Source organism: Condylura cristata, unplaced genomic scaffold, assembly GCF_000260355.1.
Source record: "Condylura cristata isolate star-nosed mole 26May11 unplaced genomic scaffold, ConCri1.0 scaffold00007, whole genome shotgun sequence".
NCBI classification, from domain to species: Eukaryota; Metazoa; Chordata; class Mammalia; order Eulipotyphla; family Talpidae; genus Condylura; species Condylura cristata.
Genome location: NW_004567108.1, coordinates 20,734,635 through 20,741,498, shown reverse-complemented (window position 1 = coordinate 20,741,498; position 6,864 = coordinate 20,734,635).

Genomic DNA, 6,864 nt, shown 5'->3' with positions numbered 1-6,864 from the left:
CGCTCCCGCTCCCGCCGCTTATCGGCTCCCGGGAGCCGCCATGACGCGGAAAGAGCGAGCGCAACCGTCTCAGTCGTAGCCGCCGCCGCCGCCGCCGCTGCCACCGAGGTCGCAGTCGCCTCCGCCTCCCGCGCGACGTAAGCTCCTCTGCTCACTCCCCTTCCCCACTGAGCGCGAGGCGGGCGGGCTGGCGAGCGGGTGCGCGCACGCCGTACCCCTCTCGCAGGCTCGCGGGCGGGAGGAGGGGCTACGTTTTGGAGCCTTGGGGCGTAAGAAGAAAGCGATTGGTGCTAAGTCGGGGCGGAGAGCAAGTGTGCGCGCGCGCGCACTGCTGGGAGCGCGTACGTCGGCCGCGCGGAGGCCGCCGGACTCTGGCCACTGTAGTGGCCTGCAGTTCCTAGCTCGCGCGCCCTCCCTTAGCGGCCCAGAGTTGAATTCCGGGAAGTGGGAGCTGCAGGCTCGCTCTGTGCGGGTATGGATCCTGCTGTCACTCGGGACGGTTGCACAGGAACTTCACGGCGGAGAAACTAAGGAATCGGGGAAAGGGGTGGAGTGGGGGTTGGGTAGATGCGGAAGACCGAAGGGAATTGGGAACCGGTGGGGCTTGGTCGTGAGTGCGGTCGGGTCTCCCGGGCCTTTCCCCGCGGGCCTCTCGGATCCCGGGCCGTGTCTGAGTGCCTGGGAGGGGAGCGGGCTGCTGCGTCACACCGGGCAGCCTGGGAACCCAACTGTTGGGCAACTGTGGCACCTCCCGCCGCCTCGTACGCCTAGGCGACCTGCAGCTGAGGCTCCCCGGGCCGGAGGTCCGGTACTGGCGGGGCTCCCGAGAAGAAGGGTGAAAGTAGAGACCAAGCTGTCGACTTCCTGTGACGTTTGTTCACTTTGTGTAGCCGGTTCCCCGTGCAGAAAACAACTTTTACAACCATTCGAAGTCCCTCCCTGGAGGGCGGGGTGAGGGCGCGGTGTGGATCGCAACAAATAAGTCACTCCAGGAACGTTAGTAACTGTCTCAATTTAACATGCTGCAATTTAGTTGACGGTTTCTTTCATAACTGTAACTGCAGGCCTCGGCTACAACTTTTTAGAGGTGTCTTCAGGAAACACTGTCTTCTCCAGCGTCAGGTTGTCCCGCTGCACTCTTTCAAAAAGCTTTTTTTTTAAAGTCAGTTCTTTTGCACTTTTTGGACTTTTGCACTTTTTTTTCCCCTCCGGTCCATAGATGAGTGTTCATTCGAAGTTCATTTTAAGGCTTTTCTGATCCCATTCTTAATTATTTGGGTAAAGTCCCACTGCCAAGTCAAATGAGTTATGGTGACTTTTCAAAATAATCCTTTTCGCGCGTGGGAAGAAATTCAAGTTTTAGTCCACCATTATGTATTCACTCTACAAAAGGGTAGAAGATAAAGGTATACATTGTCTACTCTTTGTTAGGTTTGTGATCTATAAGTAATAAAACAAGATAGAATCCTGTCTTAGTTTGCAAAACAATTTGTACTCAGCCTTTTTTTTTTCTTTTCCCATTGTTATAATGGTACGTTGTGAGAAATAACAGTATCATACAAACTTCATCCCTCAGCTGCCTAAAAATAGGGAACTAAGCTTATTTTTAATAATATGCTTTTAAAATATAGTAGAGGAGTCTTAATGACAGGAACTTACTGTACCTCTAATTCCATTTTTGGAATTCTAAAGTGGTAATTAAAAAATAAAAGCCCTAGAAAAACAGTAACCACGGCAGATAAAGAATTTTCTTATCAGAAATATGATTAGATAATAAAGTCCTCAATTATAGCTGCAGTGTGTTTTCCCACTGTCTTATTAAAATGAAGTACTGTTTGCAATTAATCTATTTTGTGTTTTCTAGAAGCATGTATCAAACCTTTATAAACTACTGCCTTGCTGTTGTATGAACTCTACCTTTTTTAATCAGAAAAAAAAACCCTTGCTCAAGTTTGTAATAAAATCGTGAACCTCAAAGATTAGTACTTTTGTTACAATCATAATGTATTTTGAGCACCCCAAATTTTAGAATAACTGAAAATGTCAAGAAAGACAAATGAAAATTGAAATAATCTTGTCAATTTGATTCATAAGAAGTCAGTTGAAAATAGCACAAACTTATTTTGATCTTGTTGTCTGTCTCAATTTCATTTTGTTTGAATAAGCTTTTTATATTTTTCCCTGCTGGGACTGAAAACAGTCTACTAACAGTTAATAATCTCAATATATAACTTGCAAAATTCCTTGAAAATTAATATCAACCCAGAGAGTTTTATTACTATATAATTTCTCTAATGGGAAAGTTCATATTCTTTGAAAAGTATTTTACTTTTACAAAATCTCAGACAGCCCTTTGTCCTTAGTGCTGAGATCCTCTAGTGGGTCTCCTTAGCTGAAGACAGATTGAAAATAATTTTTCATAACTGAGATATAAGACAAAAACAGTTTTTGATTTTCTGTTGTGGATAACAATATAGATTCCATAATTTTGCCCTTGCTGCTTAGGATTTGCTTATGAGAAGCTGCTAAAACAATCAAGACAGTATAAAATATCTTAGAACCTCAACCTATCACATCATGCCCCAGGTCCTTGCCAAACAGACAAAGAGCTTTTTAAGTATACTAAAATTCACAAAGTCCTATATTAATAGAGCCTATGAAATCTAAAATACCTTCTAGTGAAAACTTCCTGTATGTTATCTATTCATAAAAACTATAAGAGAGGAACTGCAATGTTGGGCAGGACTCAGTTATCTAGGAATATTTTTTCTGAACTACACATGCCTAGCTCTGTTTCTCCCTATTTTTGATACACAGAAATTCTAGGCTCTGTTTTCATCCCACCAACAGCTCATCAACCTTTTCTGATAAAAATTCCTAAGTGACAGAAATTTTAAATGAGAAGTTCTTAGAAATGGTACAAAGAGAACTTTATAAAATCTAATAAGCTTGGAAACAGATACAAAGATTATACTTAGTATATAGTAGTATACAGGTAAAAAAAAATTGCATAAGTGAAACTCCTGAAAATATATTGGTTTATTGATTTTATATCCTTCCTTTTCCTTAAATCCTAATTTACTGTCCATTTTACCTTATATGTTGTCACCAGCTTTTCTTCTGAATTTCCACTACTTTAGGCTCTAATTTTTCTACATCTTACCAGCTTAGCCTGTAGTCTCCCTTCAGTCTTAAAATTGAATGATATCACTCACTGCTTTAAATGCATGTATTTGAATGTACCACATATTTGCATACACATTTTAATCAGTCTTCACAATCTAATCCAACACTGCCTCCTATCATTCCTAGCAGATACTTCACACTGTAGTTACACATGTCTTCACAACATTGGAAAGGTATCTCATAAATGGATCTTATCTTGTGAGTCAGTCTGTTATAGTATTAAGTAAATCTTCAAGAACTAATGGGTGAGTAGAAACAATTGCATTGTCAGGTTGTCCTTGTCCCTTCCAGGGCAGCAAATTCTGGATTCGTACATGTAGCATGACAATGTATTATAATAAATCACATTTCCATACTAGATGGTGAGATCCAGTGCAGAGTATATACCCCCTGTGCATTTTATTGACATGCAATAATTGCATACCAGACATACTGTTGTGTGGGAGAAAAGGAACTATAATAGAGCACAAATGAACAATTGAGAGTTAAAGTCTGGTGCAGGAAGCAATCATAACAAAATACAATTAAAATATGAAAAAGCAGCCCTCCCTGGTGGCACAGCGGGTTAAAGCACAGCACTAAGAAGCTAAAGCCACTTCAGCATGAGTTCGATCTGAGCCTGCCCCGAAGGTGACCACATGGCATGGCAGACCTCTCCTGACCCTCCCACTGCTCCCCTCTGCAGTGTACTTCATTGATCTACCTATTCTGCTCCCCCACTCTGTCTCTGGTGAATCCTCTCACTGGCCCTGCACCATTTTCCTATACCCCAGTTCTGTATGAATAAAGAAATCTTTTTAAAAATATATGAAAAAGCACACAATGTGGTAAAAATTAATAGTGGAGATCTCTGCTCAGAGAAGACTTCCCTAAGGAAGTGGCATGAAGAATTCATATGAAATAAGGAAAAGGGAAGTATAAACTTTCTTTCCCGGTAAAAACCAACATAGCCAAAATTTCTGGGGATAAAAATGACGTCAGTTTAGAACCTGGTTTGCCACTGGTGGGCTGTTTAAACTCAAATCCTGGTTGTGACAAGTCAGTTTTCACCCTAAAAGGGCTACATGAAGCACAGTATTGCTGAGGCAAACAGATGAGGAAAATGACACTGCATGGGGATCAAAAACCTGGTAAAGAAGTAGGTTCTTTTCTTTAACAATGGGAAACCTTGTGGAATTTTGAAGGGAGTGGTAATGATAGGATTTGCAAACTGAAAAATTTAGTTGTAAATTCCAAAAAAAAATATTAAAAGGGGGATCAAATAAAATACAGTATTAAGTAAATTAGGCTATGGTAGGTAAAAGATTAGTAAATGACTTGAGGGAACTAGATAGTATATGAAAATAGGAAGAGGACTTGGAAGGAATAGACTATTAGACTTTAATCAGTTGGATTCGGGGTTAGAAAGAAGAAAGCAATACATTTACACCTGCATGATGGTGACAGCTACTTGAGTGGTAATTTGAAGATGAGTAGGTGTGGAGATCATAAGTTTATCTTAGGACTTGCTGAGTTTTTGATAACAGAGCTATCTAAAAGACTTGAGTAAATGGAACTGAGAAGGGAATGAAAAAGGGTTAAGTGTGTACGGAAAAAATAAAGGAGTATAAATGAAATAGACTTGGAAGACAGTTTAGGAGTAAGCAGTGAAAACAATTTTGGGCCAGGTAGAAGATGAGTTGGCTAAGGAGTTGCAGGTGTCAAGGTGTTGTGTAAAGGAGGCCAAAGGCACATGCACATTCAGTAGTAAATGGTGCCCAGTGTGCTGAGTGCTTGCACAAAACAAGGCCTGAATAATATTCACTGGGCTTAATAATGTGTTAGTCCATCAGGTAGCGTAGGAAGAACTATTTTGTTGGCTTATTAGGCCCAGAAGCCAGGCTGAAATACAATAGTGATAAATGAAATGGAGTCAGTGCATCTAAATTTCTCTTTCACAGGATTTGACTTGGGGGGAAATACAAATTTATAGGGTTTGTTTGTTTTGTGGATTTTTATATTTTTAGGTGACTCAAGGTGTTTCAAAGACAACTTTTCAGAGAGGTTGACTATATTAGAAAAGTTTCAGCTATCAGAAAAAGGTTATATTTTAGTCTGCTTTGGGGGGAAATCTAATCAGAAATGGAACAGATGCCATTGTTAATAGGTATGTAGTTACATTGGAGAGTTCATGTGTCTTATACTACCCAAATATATGCCTCACACTTTACTAATGTTTGAAACATTTTGGTAGAAATCTATTTTAAAGGTTATATTTTTGGGAAGAGCAGTATGCTAATGAGGTAGTTTTCAACTGTGGCAAAATTTACAATTACCTGAGACACTTTACCGTAAGAGCAAAACACTTTACCATAAGAGAAAAGTGATTATCATAATAAACTGGTTATATTATTTTCTGCTTTTTAAAGAAACTTATAGTGCAACTAAAAGTCTTATTGAGAGTAGAGGTATAATTTCATTCCAGCCTCTTTGGAAAACTGAAAGGTAGTACTCATTATAGTTGAACTTATGCCCATCCTATAATTCATAATTTCACTCCTGAATATATAGTCAAGAGAAATGAATACAGGTGTCTATTCAAAGTATTATTAAAGAATCTTCATAGCAATTTAATTTCACTGTCACCTCAAAAGAACAAAGTGAATTGTTTTCATATATTGGAATACTATGCAGCAATAAAAAGGTAAACTGCTATACACAAGAACAGATCTCACAACATATCTATGAATGAAATAAACATGAATGGATTAGTTATATAATTCCATGCATATGGAATTTGAGAACAAAACTGATTAATGGATGATATATGTTATGATAGTAGTTACCTTTCTGGGCAGGATAACTTGAAAGGGGCATAGGGAACCTAATGAAATGATGGATTTGTTCTGTATCTTGATCTGGGTGGTAGTTATATGACTATGCATATGAAAAAGTCATCTAGCTGAACATTTAAATTTTGGGTTATATGAAAGTCCCTGATTTTTAAAAGTCCTCAATTTTAAAATTGTGGAGAAAGGTAATCCAGTTTTGATCTGCTTGAAATCATATTTCAAGTACTTAATTAAATCAGTATCAGCTACTTAATATGTTCTTAATAATATCAACAGCACTAATGAATTGTTTAATGAAAATAACATTTGGTCTTGAAATAAGCACTCATTTTAAACCTCAGCATCACTTGGAAAAGTTACATCAGGATTTTTTTGATACTTTTAAGGAACAGAAGATCTGTGAAGCAATATAAGTATATAAAGCCATTTTTTAAAAATAATTTAAAAGTTTTAGCCCTGATTCGTTAATCCCCCACAACTAAGAAATGTCCACGTGCATTCAGCAGTAGACCAGAGCAACATGAATGTTTTAGGTGACCTAACACCTCTGACTAGGATGAACAACTGGACCCTACCTGGATCAATCAGATTTTCTTAATTGGAGTTGAGAAATGGTTAAACTAGAGCTACCTTGTTTGATAGTAGCCATATGAATAATCAGCGTCATATTTGTAGAACAAGAATAATCTCAGATTACTTTCTACATCATTCAGTGTTCTAAGTGGTCCTGTGAGGTTAGTAGTAGTATACCTATTTTAGAAGTAAGAAAAGTGACAAGCTTAACTTAAGTGCGGAAGCAAAAATACAACTGAGGTGGTTTGGCTCCCAAGCCTACTTTTACAAAGCA